This window comes from Panthera onca, chromosome F2, assembly GCF_046562875.1.
Source record: "Panthera onca isolate mPanOnc1 chromosome F2, mPanOnc1 haplotype 2, whole genome shotgun sequence".
Lineage (NCBI taxonomy): Eukaryota > Metazoa > Chordata > Mammalia > Carnivora > Felidae > Panthera > Panthera onca.
In genome coordinates, this window is record NC_138356.1 from 47,400,085 (window position 1) to 47,417,398 (window position 17,314).

The 17,314-nt window shown below is 45.7% G+C and overlaps 1 long non-coding RNA gene across 2 annotated transcripts in view; it reads right to left on the reverse strand.

Annotated features, from left to right (window-relative positions):
* Positions 1 to 17,314, reverse strand: part of LOC132664361 (uncharacterized) — a 78,863-nt gene that overhangs the window by 32,442 nt on the left and 29,107 nt on the right. For both annotated transcript variants that reach the window (XR_013553380.2, XR_013553381.2), the window contains one exon: positions 7,459 to 7,619. This is a non-coding gene — a long non-coding RNA (uncharacterized LOC132664361). The remainder of the gene's footprint in view (positions 1 to 7,458; positions 7,620 to 17,314) is intronic.

The following is a 17,314-nucleotide window of genomic DNA, read 5'->3' on the forward strand; positions in this document are numbered from 1 at the left end:
ATGCTCAGTTCTCCACCTTGTCTCTCATCATCCAGTCGGCTTGCCTGACTTCTGGGTAGCATGGTGGTCTCAGAGTTCCAAGAGGGAGAACCTGAAGCTGCATGGCCTCTTGAGGCCTAGGCTTGAAAGTCACATAAGGTCATGTCTACTGATGTCTACTGATGCACTCTACTGATAAAACCCTGTGACAAGACGAGGGCAAATTCAAAGGTGTGAAGGATAAACACCTCTTCCTCAGAGGAGTGGTGATGCCACATCACAAAAGGGTGTGAACACAGGAAATCCTCGGTCACTAGAGAACAACCACATCATCTCTCTCCCAGTTGCCTGCAGCAGCCACCAACCTCCCGAGCTAATGCACCCTTCAGATCTGTCTCCCACATAGCTTCCAGAACCATCCTCGCAAAGCAAAGATCTGACCCTGCTGTCAACTCCCTTCGTTTTCTTCCAGAAGGTAGAAGCTGCCAAAAAGGACAGCCTTTGAATAGCAAACGGTTAGCTGTAATTACGGCTCCATCTACCTTCCAGTGACAGTATTTTGGTGCAGTGCAGAAGGAAACGCACGGACACGCGCACCCACTGGCCTGCTCAGGACGTGGTGACGAGGCATCGAGACACCCCCACTGAGTGCGGGCGGCAGCAGCCTGCAGTTGCTTTTACAATTTGGCCATCTCCCCATTTTGACTGTGAGCTGAAATCTCGCAAAATGGGGAGTGGCAAGGGGGCAAGCTGAACAGAAGGGAGGTTCTGCGCATGCACACACACACACACACACACACACACACACACATATGCACACACGCCAGGCGGTTGGGAAAAGGCAAAACCTGCGGGAAGAAGGGTGGCAAGGGGAACGCAGCCGGGATCTTTCTCCCTCCTGCTTCAGTTCTCTTTCGGTAACTAAGAACATCCACGGAAGCTGGAGTGAGGGAGAATGTGCCCTTTCCTTATCTTTTTATTCGTTGTTAATTTCAATTTACGGATTGTCAGCATTTGAAAGCTATGGCAGGCGTCTTCAATGCTTTTGCTAACGAGCTTCTCAGCGCCAAGTTGCCATCATTAGCATCGTGGGGAAGTACTTCCCCAGCACCCACCAAATGCTCCTGGGTAGTGTTGCCTGGTTCTGTTTCTGCACAGGCTGTGTCCTCAGAGCACCCAGCAGGAGATGATGGAGAATCCTGAGATTGAAGGGATGCAGGGATGGCCTAAGGTGCAGGAAATGCATCTCTGCAGATTCCATTTCCCTGGTGCATGGTTCACGTTCCAAGCTGTGAGATGAAGGAGGAATGGCAGGTGGCTCCTGTTTACAGGGCAAGTGGGCAGAAGGGGGATCAGCTCAAAATGCACCCCATCCAACCTTTTCTTGTAGGCCTCAGCACCAGGGAGCACTTGGAGGTTCTCACTGTTCTCAACAGAATGACAGAGGAGAGGGTGTTAGCAGTGAAAGGAAGAAATAGGTGTGGGTCTAGGACAATGGGAAAACCAGAAAAAAGGAGGTGCACTGGGGACAATCAGGATGGGGCACCCAGAGCCAGGGCTCCTATGTTTGAAGCCTGGGTGTTTCCTTACCCTTCCTGGAAAGGTGATGGGAGCTAGAATGCCCATGTGGTGGCCACCAAGACAGGCAGCCCTAGGGCTTCAGAAATCTGGGACCTTGGAAGCTGAAGACACTAGAAGACAACAGACATGGAATGGAATGGAATTAGACTAGGGGCCCCAGACACATCTGCCGGCTAACTCTGCCTTTGCTCCTGCTTGTAATTGGAACCGGAGATAGAATCTTGGCAAGTGGGGATGCCAGCTTACAGCACGGAACACGGTTTTCTAATGTAACCAAGGTCTCTTGCTCTACCAGGTGGGTACAACAACCTCCCGCCCCTGGAGTGGAGGCCCCTCACGCCTCCATTAGCAGGAAGTCCACACCGTCCCTCATCAGGTCATGGAATCCCAGAGCCCTGGGGGCTTCCCCAGTGCAAGGGATCAGTCCTATCACTCCTACCTCATGGGAAGAAACCATAAGTCCGGTCATCCCATCAAAGGCACCTCTTCTCTGCCCCTTTTTGCCACCGCATGACATCACTGGAAGACCATCACCTCCGCACTTGAAGAAAAACCCCACATCTTCGGCAAACTCCAAGCTTCATACGGCAGTGATTTGGGGGCAGGACTCACTCTCCTCCATCTGCCCTAGAATTCTAGCCCCCCAACCCCTATGTGTTTCCATAGCAGTGTCCTTACCTACTTTTAAGTAATCTCTACACCCAACGTGGGGCTCAAACTCATGATTCTGAGATCGAAAGTCTCATGCTCTTCTGACTGAGCTGGCCAGGTGCCCCTCCACAGCAGACTTCTTAATCACACCTCTTTGACAGCCCTTTCCACATAGCCTCGCTATTATTTCTCTAAAAATCTCTTTCTCTGTCAGAACTTGTATACAGCGCCTGATGTATATTGTGTTCATTGAATGAATGAATGAATGAAAGAACGTTACTTTAAGAAACACCTAAAATCCCGGCTTATATTTATATAGACCTGCAAGCGAGTAAAGAAGGAATATAGATAACAAAAGTAGGCTAAAATCTTGAAGTTACACAGGGGGCATCAAAAGATGTTATTTCATTCCCTTGCTTTGATAATTAGAAAAATATATATCCAAATATTTTTAAAGAGATAGATGGCTTCTTCAGTCCTCTACAGTTATCCGTTCAAGCGGCTCCTATGATTTTACATGAGGAACCTGAGGCTCGGATTGGTTGACTTGACCAAGGTCGCACAGCTAAAAAGCCGAGGAGGTAGGTCCTGTACTGAGTCTCTCTGCCTCCAAGCCTCTTTCCTCCAGGCCACACTGATTTCCTTGTGATCCCTCACTTAAAACCATTGATTTATTTGTTTGCTAATTTAAGCTCCCAGCCCAGAGTAGTCACTGTTTTAGGACTTATGCATAAAAGGATACAAAAAAAAATCTATATATCCTGCCTAGTGGGTCAGAGAAGGCTGACAGAGCAGTAGCATCTGAGCTAGGCCTGCCTCTCCTGATTGAGCCAGTAAATCCCCTTTTGACAGAAGCTAGCATGAGCAATGATATGTAACTTGCAACTAAAAGTTTCCTCATACATGTTATATGGATGTAGCAGAATTTATTAACCAATCTAATATTGTTGGACATTTAGGTTGTTTCTAAAATTTCACTATTAATAATAAGATTATGATGAACCTTTTGTTTTATTTATTTATTTAATTTTTTAATATTTATTCATCCTTGAGATGACAGAGAGAGACACAGCGTGAGTGGGGGAGGAGCAGAGAGAGAGGGAAACACAGAATCTGAAGTAGGCTCCAGGCTCTGAGCTGCGTCAGCACAGAGCCTGATGTGGGACTCAAACTCACTGACTGCGAGAATATGACCTGAGCTGAAGTCAGACGCTTAACTGACCGAGCCACCCAGGCGCCCCTATGATGAACCTTTTCAAAAAAGATTTTACTGGGGCGCCTGGGTGGCTCAGTCAGTTAAGCGTCCGACTTCGGCTCAGGTAGTGATCTCGTGGTCCATGAGTTCGAGCCCCGCATCGGACTCTGTGCTGACAGCTCAGAGCCTGGAGTCTGTTTCAGATTCTGTGCCTCCCTCTCTCTGACCCTCCCCCGTTCATGCTCTGTCTCTCTCTGTCTCAAAAATAAATAAACGTTAAAAAAAATTAAAAAAAAAAATAATAAAATTAAAAAAAAAAAAGATTTTATTTTTAAGTAATCTCTACACCAAACATGGGACTCAAATTTACAACTCTGTGATTAAGAGTCACACGCTCCACTGACTGAGCCAGCCAAGTGCCCCTATGATGAACCTTTCTGCATATGCCTGTTTGTATACGTGTCTCAAAGCATCGAGGATACGTCTTTGATCTGTTACCATGTTGCCTTCCAGAAAGATTTGGATCAATTACTCTTCCGCCGTAATTGCAAAAGAATGCCAATTTCTCCCCAATAACCTACTTCCTAACTGCAAGGCCCTGTATAAGGATCAGGATAATATGCATAAAAATACTTTACAAATAGTTATTAAATTTTTACCTATTATCAAAGAGCTTTCCTCTTAAGAAGGGAAACTATTATGTTTTGGGTGCTTCCTATGTGCTGGGCACTATACTAAGAACTTCCCATGCATCATGCTTTTTAAACTTCGTAACAACTCTTTGAGAAAGGGACTATTTTTTATTGAAATATAACTGACATACAATATTCTGTTAGTTGCGTGTGTGTATAACACAGTGATTTGACTTTTGTAAACACTGAAAACTGATCACCACAATAAGTCTAGCTACTGTCTGTCACCTTACAAAGTTAATTCAGTATTATTCACTGTTCTGAAAGGGACTCTTATTATCCCCATTTCATAGGGGAAAAAAACGAATTAAAGTAATTTGTCCAATTTGCAAAGCCAGCATTGGAACCCAGATCAGTCTGATTTCAGCTTCTCACTCTTACCGTTGCTTATGTTAAGCGGAATGTCGAAGTATGAAATAGCGGGGGCATCAGACACATAACAGTTAACGATACTACCAGGCAAAGTTAGGTACTAGGTAAGTTAAACAGATGGCTATGCAAGGTAAATGTGTGCCTTAGCTAGGGTGACCCAGCCCCGGCTTTCGGACGGCAGGTGAAGGTGAAAACATACGTAGCCTGGCAGATAATACTCCTCAAAGACATTTCTCCCTCGTTTCTTTTCTACCACCAGGCACCCCCCAACTCAGTGTGGGCATCCCTTCCTCACCGAAGACGGTGCTGCGGATCGTCCAGAACTTCCTCATGTCATTTTCATCAAAATTCCCTGGTTCATAAAAAAACTCAGAAGGTGTTAAGATTCCTACTTGTTCTTGAGTCGTTGATTATTACAAGTTGTTGATTTGGGTAATAACTATTACCCAAGAAAGACTAGGTTTTTTTTCCCTATCTACTCCCCTTGTATTTTTATTCAAACCAAGAAGCCTCGCTTAATTATAAAAGTAATTCATTTTCATGCTACTGCAAAATGAAAATATGAGTCAAATACACCAATTACATCTCTCTCCTTTTAGTAGCTATCCAGGTACTTTGAAAACCGCTCACAAGTCTTTGGAGACAGTCAACTGGCTTCCGGTCTCCTCCCAGACTGGTGCTCAGGTGCCCACGTCCCAACTTAGGGCTGTCAGTTAACACAGATCAGTCTTATCAGGCTGTGGGCCTGAGGCCTTGGACACACCTGCCACACTCCCATGTCATCTCTTTGGGACGAAGGGGGGTGAGCTGCCCACGTGATGTGCGACTTTGTGGCGTCCTGGTAAAGAGATACAGGGACTCTGCCAGTTTACGTTGATGACCTGAGGTCAGCTTCTATATCTGTTTCCTCATCTGCAAATCGGTGAAAAATTACATTCTCGGGGCCTTTGTGGGTATTAAATGAGACACTGTATATTAAACTCTTCGCCCTGTGCTCGGCACATATTGTGTTCAAAACATAATTGTATACGCGGCTTCACACTGGGAACAAGAAGGGAAAAGATGTCCTTTCAAGACCCCTGTCTTGAACCTCAAACAGCTCTGCCTCTCCATTCCCTGGGCTCCGTATTCCTCTGAACCTTTGGGAAGCGGAAGGTAACAACGAAGGAGACCACACCACCTCTCCTAACACTCTCAATGCCATCATCACAGATCCAAGCTCTGTCTCAGCTGCCTGTTTCTGGCTACTACCTTTGTTCCTGCTTATATCATGCATTTTCCCCTAGAGAAAACCCAGAGGCATTCCTTGTTCTTCCTCTCGCTTGGCCTCCTGCACGGCTACAGTGCGAACAACGGTTGGAGTTGCAGGATTGAAGAAAAATAATGAAAATGATGAATTCATACCCATTTGCACATTAGAAAAAACCTCTGCTTTCATCAAAGCAGAAGGTGAAAGAACATTCCTAATCTGCTTCAGGTTATTTAAAGTTACATTCTTATAACAATAGAGTTAATAAAAGATTGTGTACAATTCACTCTACCTTAAGCCAGATGTTCACAAAGCATGCTCTATAGAATACCTGTTCAGAAGAATGTTAGCAACACAACATTAAAGAAAATCCCTTGCTAGCAGAACATGGGAAAAGGTGGGCTAAGCAAAATTTAAATTGTAGGACTCTCTCAAGGCCACAAGATGAAAAGTGCACACTGAAATCTCCAATGGGGGTTATGGTGTGTGATATTTTCCAAATTGGACTTCAAGCTCTGTTTTTGAGGAACATCTCGGAGGACGTGCGTTCTTCTCGACCCACTTTGGAAAACAGATACAAATCCAAGGAAGATCACATTTAACGACTGTTCTAGAAATAGAAGTGAGGCTGAGAATGATATACTTGAAGATAACCAGAGAACCTGTCCTTCTGTTGCCAGACAACAGGAATTTAAGAGGAAAGGGAGGGTAGTGGTTAGTCCTCTACCAAACTGGGGCAGTAGATTTTGGGGACAAAGCAGCACCTATGTAAAGAGCTCTTTTGCCCCGGACAGTTGTCACCGAAGGGGAAAATCAAACATGCCCTAAAAAGAACATATGCTACATAAACATGGCATGGTAGAGGGCAGCGGAGAATGGTGTGGGGTATGTTGGGGGGAGTGCATTCCTCTCTTCAGCTTTTTGGAAATATGGTAGAATTACGCAAAGGAACTAAGCCAGTGCCAGTGATTATTAAATAAAAGGTCCAACCGTGTATTTCTGCAACAGTATACAAAAATCACAACTTCTTCGACCACATGGGAAAAAAAAAAGAAAACTAGGAGTGCTTCGGGTTTGCCTCACTTAGACTTATAACCACTACACCTGAGTGACTCATACTTCTCTCCCTCCCTCTCTACGTATCAGTCATGCTACTCCTGCTCGTGAGGCCTCTGTCCTTGGCCACCGACTTCCCCCCACCACCTCTGTCTCATCCCAACCTCAGACAGGATATATCCCTTAGTTTAGGGCTATTTCACTTGCCTGTGGCAACAAACGAACAAATGTATTGGTGCATTGCACTGAAGAGCTGAAGAGGAGTCTGGGCTCAGGCCCAGCGTGAGCAGCGTGAGGGGGCCTGGGTCAAGGTCATGAGGACCCAGGTCTCTCTGCTGCATCTTTTGGCTCCACTCTTCTGTGTGCTGGCTGGCTCCGTACTCGAGCTCCACAGCTTGGCCAGATGGCTGTGGCCCCCCACGCCAGGCAGATACAGCGGTCTCTTCCCCAGAAGTCCCTGCAGTGGTCACCACTGAATCTCACTGGCTCTGGCTGGGTCCGGTCGCTGAGCCAACATAAGCATTCCTATCTGCTCCTTGACTGACCTTGTCCTCCCTCCAAAATTTGATGAATTTTTCACTCAGTGATTAATGTTCTATTGCCTCTGTATCTTGGTGAATTTCCCTATATTTTAAACAAGCTACAAATTATTCTAACAAAATAGTAAGAGTTACAAATGATACCTGAATAGGGTGGATACAGGTGGCTCGGGGTCGTGAAGGCCTGGCCCTGGAGGCACTGCCTGGATGGAAGGCACATGAGAGTGATTCTCCACGACGGTCCAGATGGCATTAGGGACCCTCTTCTCCCTCCGCGTCCTGAAGGAGACCAAGGGCACTGGGCTCTGTAGATCAGAGTAAACACAGGGTCTTGGGTCAAACGAGCAATGTGGGAGAAGCAGACTCTTTCTTGTTTTAGTACCTTTCTCCCCTTTTACCTGATCTTTAGAATATTCTAAAGCGTTCAGCTTTACTTTTCAACCATTCCCTGGTGGTTCATTATAGGATTAACCAGGCCAACATGCATAATCCACTGGTGTGAATTTTGTGGCTAGGGTTATGTTCTAGATTCACTTATGTTCGGGTCTGTGGCAGAAATACCAGACTCTTGCTGGCACAGTACCAATACCGGTAATATCAGGATCCAAGCTTCATCTGGCTGCTGTCTCCCCCTACCCCACACTTCTCAACTCACCAGCGTCCTTCTCCTTCACCCCACCTCTGTCTACCTTCCTCCCAGCCTACCCTGTCTGCTGTGCATCCCTCCAGGAGTATAAAAGAGGGTCTCACTTAGAGGTTCCCCGGCTATCAGTGACAGAGGACATTACACTATCCCTGCGGCCTTTGCAGTTAAGGCCTCGGAGAGGTGGGCAGCCCAAGACCCTCCCCATCTCTCCATCCCATTCCTTGGGCTGGTAGCACAGCATGTAGATAGACATGCTGGGCTCCCCCACACCCACTCTGTCCCGTTGCCTTGGCAACGAGACTGAGAAAGTTGGGTTTCTTGGTATCCAAGGTTACACTGTGCTCAGACGACTGCTACATGTACAAATGGATCTCTAGTTCGGTGAGAGGTTTTAACTGTATACAGGTGGATACGAGTGACACAGCGAATCTGGGTCTGATCACAAGATTCCCTTTCGTTTGTGTAACTAGAACTCAGGGTTATCACTAGGATCATTTGCAATCAGCAGAAAGAGCTGCTTTCTTTCTTCCCAGGAGTAAGGAAAGTGGGTTCTTAAAGGCAGGGGTGAGAACTGGGGCGAGAGTTGATAGAAAGGGAGGGTCAATGTTATTATTTACTTTTTATTCAGTCACGTGAATTTACAAAAGAAGAGGACCGTGCATCTTTGCCCTTTACAGTTCATAGCCCAGGGTGTTTTTTGGGGTGGTCCCACAGATCATCTCCCCCAAGACAGCCAAAGGTCAAGCTGGTAGTCAAGGGACACACATAGCTCACCCCAGATACTCCTCTGAGCAGAGGCAGCAGGCCCTCAAACCCACAGTCTTTTGTTGCCTCAGCCCTGCTCTGCCTTCCCTGCTCTCTCCTGCCATGGGGGGGAAGCTTCTCTGGGCCCAGCTCTACCTGGGTTGTGGCCTCTCAGCCAAGCTCAGCCACACAAGCGTCTCAGCTGGGTTCCTGCAAGGAGGAACGGCTCCATGGGCCGTTGGATCCAGAGTGCCTGTCTTCTAGCTTGGTTCATGACAGACAGCCCTTGATGGTTTCCAGGGCAGTTCCACAGACATCTCATGCGATGTTGCAAAAATCCAAGGAGGAGGAAGGTACAGTTTATCCGGCCCATGTTGCAAGTGAGCAAACAGGGACTTTGATGAGCCCACTTAGTAGCGTGGACCCGGCGCTTGTGGCCTGGGGTCCTCCTCTCCCTATCTCTTAGCCCCATGACCTGGGAACGTGGTCCTGCAGAAGGCAAATTTGCCATTCAGTTTTGAAGGAGATTTTGCAGACCCATTTTACTTGGCATTCTCTCAGAGAAACTGGAAGAAATTAAAGACAACCCCACCAGCTCTAGTATTAAAGTTCTCAATACAGAAGTTCATGGTCAGGGTGCCTGGATGGCTCAGACAGTAGACTATGCAGACTCTTGATCTCGGGGTTGTAAGTTCGAGCCCCATGTCGGGTGTAGAGCTTACTTAAAGAAATAAAATCTTATAAAAAAAAAAAAGAGTTCATGGCCGCAGTGACAGTATTTTCTGAACTAAAAAACAGGATATGTGGTCTCACCAATGGTTCTTGCTAATTTCAGAACTTGGTCTTATGAAAAAGAAAGCTCATCAGATTTAAATCTCATTCAGTTATACATGTAACCAATTGCCATCAGTGGAAAAAATAAAATGACTTGGATCAGGATTATCCCAGAAAGTTGGGGCCAGTGGGGCTGCATTGATGATGCTATGAGGTTTGAAGCCACACTTATTTTTTTAAATTCACATTCTTTTTTTCTTTCAAGAAGATTAAGGTGATTTATAAACAACTTCTATTAATCCTTTTGTGAATACTGAAATCAAGTTTAATAGAAATTGATCACTACAGGTTTCTTCTAAGAAACCTGGCAGGATTAATATTTAAGAGGAACCGCAGAACTCTGATCATTAACGATACTCTTTTCAAAAATTCAGATTAGGAAATTGGTAAAGTCAACAGTTCAAACATGGAAAAAAAGTGATTTTCGGTTAATGTCATGATCCATTTTTCTTTCAAAACTTTTAAAGGAGGGGTGCCTGCGTGGCTCAATTGGTTAAGCGTCTGACTTCTGCTCAGGTCACGATCTCATGGTTCGTGAGTTTGAACCTCACATCAGACTCTCTGCTGTCAGCATGGAGCCCGCTTCGGATCCTCTGTTCCCTTCTCTCTCTCTGCCCCTCCCCTGCTCGTGCTCTCTGTCTCTCTCAAAAATAAAAAATAAACATTAAAAAAAACAAAAAGCCTTTAAAGGAAACTTTATCTTTGTTTTCAGGGTTGTTGTTGTTGTTTTCTTCTGATTTCCTTTCAAGGAAGTTTCAGAAGGATTTAAGAAACATGTAGGTCAGGCAAATGTCTAGAATTTTGAAGAACGAGATTATAAATTCTTTGCCACCAGATCTCTCCTCACAAGAAAAGCTGGTGACAACAATGTGCCAGGGACTTTATTTCATGACAAATAGAAATAGTGAAGTTTTAGCATTAATTTGAAAAAGCTATGCTCCAGAAACATGGAAACACAGCAGCCAAATCATTTCTTAAAGGTTTTAAAATTAATAAAAACCTAATTGCAATATAATTTTATTACATTTTTATATTGCTTGTAAAATTACAATTACACAAATATGAAAACAGGCTTCTGTTACTTGACTGTCTCATTTTATGCTGTTCTTGGGGCAATTTATCCTTAAATATAATACTAAGCAGCTTTAAGTTGCCTATTTTACAACATCAACAAAATTAAGCTCCCTGTGTCTTAACCTGGAGTATTTTACGAGAAAACATTCTTCAGATTTAATAAGTGTTTTATGGATTTAAAGGGAATCGAAATAGAGTCGCATGATAGTTTTTTTTAAAAATAAGATTTGCATTCTCTGTAGGTGATTATAAAAAAAAAAACACCAAAATTTAAACTCAGAACCATACATACGGAGGCTCCTTAAATACACGTTTGTTCTTGCTTAATCTTAAAGATTGTAAATTACCCACCACCACACCTAGTGTCATTTGCAGCCTCGTGCCCAGGGGCTTAAGTTTCTTCCCACTTCGGAGATGCCCTGTGTAAAACCTATTTACACAAATATTCAAAAACTCGCAAAGTGCGTACAAGGCTAGCTGCCTCTTCCCTGCATCTGACGGGTGTTAAGGATTTTCGACCCTGAGCAGTTGAGACACAGTCTCTTCGGGAGTCCAGGTCTGAGGTAATGAACCCACTTACTGGAGAAACGATACACCAGAGAGAAACCCGGTACAAAATGTATCCAAGTTGAATCAGATTCCCAAAACAGCCACCAGATTTGCCCAGATTTGACTCTATGACCGACACAACCAACAGCAGTTGAAATGGGTCACAAACACAGCTTGTGTGACCAAAGTGACCAGATTTCGGGCACTGCACCAAGACCTTTCTTCTCCCTTTTTTCTCCTCCGCACTTTGTCTTTGGCCAGGCTACGCACCAGCACAATTGGACCTTTGTTCCACGGCCCACCCAGTAGTCAGCGGGGCTTCCTATTCTTGTGTTTTTCCTCCATCTGCACAAAAACCAGCCCTCCTCCTACCCTCTAAATCAAGATTCATGCCGTGGGCAGCAGCTTTTGCTAATAGAACTTGAACTTGAAGGATGAAAGAGGAAACAGAATCGAGTCGCCTTTTGAGGGGTTAATTGAACTTAATCCCGGATGGAATGAATGGCTTGAATGTCACTGCCCTCCTCTTCCCGTCCCCACACTCCTGCTCCCAGTGCTGTGATGCTGGGTTCCTGACACGCTGTCCTAATGCCAGCTTCTTCACAGAGACTTTGCACAGCACATTTCTTCTCTCTGATCTGCACTTCCGAGTTCAGTCAGTTATTTGTCCATGAGCTCGACACATTTACTGATCTTTTACCGTGGACCAGGCATTGTGCTGGGATGCAAAGATCCATTCATTCGACCCATTAATTATCAATATTTGTTAGGCTACTATTATGTGTTCTAGGTGCCAGTTACACAGCAGAAAACACAGCTGCCTTCATGGGGCTTATAATTTATGGGGAGTGTGGCAAAGACACATTTACAAATTACATATATAAATGATATACCATGTTAGGTGAGTGCCTCAAGAAAAATACGCCTGGGAGAGAGATAAAGTGTTGGATAAACTTAAAACTGAGCAGGGCGGGGGGGGGAGGGGGGCGCACCTGGGTGGCTGAGTTGGTTGAGCAACTGATTCTCAATTTCAGCTCAGGTCATGATCCCAGGGTTGGGGGATGGAGCCCCAGGTTGGGCTCTGTGCTGAGCATGCAGCCTGCTTGAGATTCTCCCTCTCTCTCTCTCTCTCTGTCTCTGCCCCTCTTCCCTGCTCACTCACTCTAAAATAAAATAAAATTAAATAAATTAAAATAAGGTGGTTAGGGAAGGGCTCACTGTAATGATGAGCATCTACAGATGTGTGGGGCAGAGCCCTGTAGACAGAGGAATAGCCATGCCAAGGCCCTGAGGCACAAGAGTGTTTGGAAAGACTGGTGAGGCGCCAGTAATGTGGCTGGGACTGCGTTAATGAGGGGGAGAGTAGCGGGAGGTGAGATTGGGAAATAGGTAGAGGCAGATCATATGGGCCTTACAGGATGTGAGAAGCACTATGACTTCTCAAAGTGAAACGGGGAGCCATTTGAAGGTTTTAGGGCAGAGGAGGGACATAATGTGCTGGGGTAACAACTGACTGGCTGGGGGATCGGGGGAGGCAGAAGCAGGAAGATCCGTGGAGGCCCCCGCAGTAGGAGTGACAGACCGATGTTGGGGAGCAGGCGGGGCGGGGGGGGGGGGGTGTCCAGGTGGTAGGGAGCATAGGAAGTCCGGATATATTTTGAGGATGGAGCTAATAGGATTTGCTATGGATCAGATACGGGACGAGGAAACAAGGAAAGGAGGTATGACTCCGGTTTTAGGCCTGAAATCTGGGACAATAACAACGAGACGCAAATACGTGCCTTCAAAGAGCTCACGGCTAACGAGGGCCCTCGTGGCGGGAGCGCCTGCTGTCCCAGCATGAGGCCGCGGGGAAGTCGCCCGGATGCCTCGGAGCAGCCAGGGCTGGCTGGGGCCTGGGGCGGGGAAGGCACTGCACCAGGGTCGGGGTCGCCAGGCGGCCGAGGCGGGGAGGATGTTCCAGACTCAGAATCCACCAGGGGCCTGCTGCTCGGGGGGTGGTGGCTGGGCAAAGCAGGAGTGGCCACCAACGATGGCCCCGGTGCTGCCGGACCGACGCGACAGTCCCTAGCCGTTCTTCTGCGGTTGGAGAAGCCAAGCCCGCCTTTCACCCCTTCCTGTGCAGCAGGGAGGACCACGTGACAGTCCTGGCCAATGACACGTAAGCTCGTGTGGGTGGGGCTTTGCGGCAGAAACGTGCTCCGCCCCCCCGAGGCAGGAGTCCGTTCGGGCCGCTCGGGCGCCTTGCGCGGCTCTGGCTGCTTCCGGGAATGCAGACACCGAGTGCCAGCAATACGCGTGCACCTTCGAGCTGGCAAACCCACGTGCTAAGTCAGGAGGATGTAGAGGGAAGGTGGAAGAATGAGTCTTGATAAGGGTGAGCTGTTGCTCCCACTCTGATGGCCTGCTTCTAGACCTCTCCTAGGTGAGGTCATGAAAGGTCTTTGCTTGCGGAAGCCTCTGTTAGTTGGATGTTCTGTAAGTGCCCAAATCGTTCCTCAGTAATGGAGCCAGAAGCCTTGCAGCCCTTGAGAGTTGCTCCAACTTGTGGGCGATGGGGAACCCGCTGAAGCGTTTATGGGGGAGTAATGTGATCTGATTTCTACTTTAGAAAAACCTGGCAGCAACATGGGAGCTGAACTAGAGACTGGAGGCAGGGAGGCCCAAATGCAAGAGAAGGACCAGAGGTGTGGAGGGCCCTGTGTGCCAAAAGCTGGAAGACTCTTAACCTTGGGCACCTCTTCCATGCCTTCTCTAAGGTCCCTCTCTACTTGTGGGAGAAGCAGAAGGGGCAAGAAGAAATTTCTCTAATCATTGCCTTTTCTTTCTGTAGAGATTTCAATGCTACATAACAAACTAGCACAAATATAGCAGCCTACAGCCACACGCATTCATTATCTCAGAATCTCCAGTAGGGTCCGAAGTCCAGGTGTAGATGTGCTCTCTGTTCAGGGTCCCACCAGGCTGAAATCAAGACATCAGCTGCGTGTGATCTCAGTTGGAGCTCAGGGGCCACTTCCAAGTTCAGTTAGTTGGCAGAAATCAGTACTGGGTCTTTTAGGACGGGGGTTTCTGCTTTCTTGCCAGCCATCAGCCAAAGAAGCTCTCAGCTCCTGGAGGTCTCCCCGGGTCCTTGTCATGTGCCCCCATAAGCAGTTCTCAACATGGCAATTTGTTTCCCTCTTTGAGGCCAGTGGGACAAATCTTTCTTGCCAGTCCAGCTAAGATGGAAGTTGTATGTAACACAAAGGAATCACAGGCATGACTATCCCATCCCATTCCCAAGTCCTCTTCATATAAGAGAAGGGGATTAGACAGAGAATATATACCAGGGGGGTGGGAATCTTGGGGGCCATGTGGAATTCTGACCACTCTACCCATTATTCTCTTTTCCTCTCCTTTGCTCCTACTCTCTGCACTCATGTGGGACCTCATCTCTATGTAGTTCCTACCTCTAGAAAAATGTAAGTCATATTTTGGCATAGGAAGTTTCTTGTCAAAAGGGAATTTGAAGTGAATCAAAGGAACCTGACTAGAACTAAACCTCCCTCATTGGCCAATATGAAGTCCATTAGATTTGTTTGCCAAACTATAGTATTCATTGTGTTCTAGGTATTGCTGTTGAATGATTTATATACACGATGTTATTTGATTCCCTCAACGTCTGTTTGAGAGGAGCATTGGTGTCCCCATTTTACAGATGAGGAATTTGAGACTCGAAATGGAGGCACTCAGGCTCACACAAGTGGCAAGCTGAGGAGGCAAGTCTTTTCAAAGGCCTGCTCTTCACCACCATGCCATATTACCTCTGGCTGTCCCTTCACCAGTATGTGTGTGGTGGCCTGGGGGTGAGAAGCAACAAAGGCACCACTCAGAATGACATTCCTCCATTGCATTAGGTAGAAAAGGCACCATCTTCCAAAGTTATACACATCCAGTGCCTCAGATGGGTTCCTTTGGCTTCTCTCTGTGATGAACAGCGTCTGACATTTTCAAATCGGCCTTGACACATCCTCATCAGAAACACAAATTTGAATGAAAGAAGAATTTTAAGCCTCAAAAATCAGAAAGAAGACTTCTCAGCCTGCTTCCTGTTCATGAAAGGATTTGGGCCTCTACCAGTAATTATCAAAATGTTGAGACCGCAATAACTTCCCAATCAAGTATGAGGTAAACAAAAGTGTCTAATCTACTGCCCAGGAACTTTATGATTGTGTTTCACGGACTGAGTATTGGGGGCTGCCAACTGGTTGAGATGGAATATTCCATGCAGCAGTGCAATGCATCCGTCTCTATGGAGGCTCCAAACGGGGGTGGTATGAAGACATATTAAACTATAGGACCTAAGTGCTGGTTTATAACTTAAAAGGAACTGCATTTGTCTTCGAGAACAATAGAGAAGCTTTCAACCGAGTCAAACCCAAGAAAGACTTGTAAGAAACGTCTCCTAGAGGCGAAAATATCTCATAGGTGATTGACTATCACTGAAAATCTCATCGAGGTTCTAAAAAAGCCGAATGCACCCATTGTGGGATAAACTGTGGACTCGACTCATTGCAGTTGACAATACCTCCCTGCCTCTACTTCTGACACCGAGCCAGTCTGTCTAAGGAAAGGAGGGCCATCCTTTTAGTCATCTCAAGGCAGGAGCCACCGTGGCATCTGTGGAGGGCCTGGGGCACAGCATTAACATATCCTTCGCCCCTAAACATGGGTACATGACCAGAGACACTTTGAGACCCCAAGAAAGAATTAGGACATGGCCATGTTTCCCATGCCCCACAAATGAAATCTTAACCCTGGGCTGTTTTGTGATCAAACTGTCTTCCATGTAGACCTGGTGAACATATAACAAACGTCCCTTCCACTTCCCCCAAGGCAATGGAAGTAGAGTTTTGACTTCAGCTCTAACTTGCTATACAGCTTCTTCTCTTCTTCCCTGGGCTTGTCACTTTCCAATGCATTTCTAACAGGAAGAGCCAGGGAGACCACTGTGTGTTTTCCTTAAATGAGAACCAGCACGGAAGTATGGGATGAGGTGGCAGTGACTCGTGTTTGCCCTTCGCTAAACCAAGTGTTTAACTGACTTCTTATTTAGTTACACAGCAGGTTGGAAATCCTTGTTTACGACAGTATATTATGCTCTTGTTGATACATTCGATTAAACCTAGTTTGATTTTCTATGATAAACATTACATTTTTTACAAAAAAGTGCATTTTATCCTTAGTAAAAAAATGGCACAAAAATAGACACATAGAGCAATGGAATAAGAATAAAATAGAATTGAAAACCCAGAAATAAAGCCACAATTTTACGGTCAATTAATCCTCGACAAAGGAGGAAAGAATATACAATGGGAAAAACAGTCTCTTCAACAAATGGTGTTGGGAAAACTGGACAGCAACATCCAAAATGATGCAACTGGACCACTTTCTTACACCAAGCACAAAAATAAACTCGAAATGGATTGAAGACCTAAATGTGAGACCCCAAACCATAAAAATCCTGGAAGGGGGCATTGGCAGTAATGTTGACATTGGCCATAGCAACATTTTTCTAGATAGGTCTGTGAAACAAGGGAAATAAAAGCAAAAATAAACTATAGGGACTCCATCAAAATAAAAAGTTTTTTGCACAGTGAAGGAAACGTCAACAACAAAATCAAAAAGCAACCTACTGAATTTGCAAATGACATATCCAATAAAGGGTTAGTATTCAAAATATATAAAAACTGATACAATTCAATACCCCCCAAAATGAATAATCTAATTAAAAGTGGGCAGAAGACATGAATAGACATTCCTCCAAAAAAAGATATACAGATGGCTAACAGACACATGAAAAGATGCTCAACATCACTCATCATTAGGGAAATGCAAATCAAAACTACAATGAGATATCACCTCACACCTGTCAGAATGGCTAAAATAAAAAAAAAAAAATAGAAGAAAAATCGTGTTGGCGAAGATGTGGAGAAAAAGGAACCCTTGTGCACTACTGGTGGGAATGTAAACTGATGCAGCCACTCTAGAAAACGGTATGGAGCTTCCTCAAAAAGTTAAAAATAGAACTACTCTATGATCCAGTAATTACACTATTGGGCATTTACCCAAGAAATACAAAAACACTAATTCAAAGGGATACATGCACCC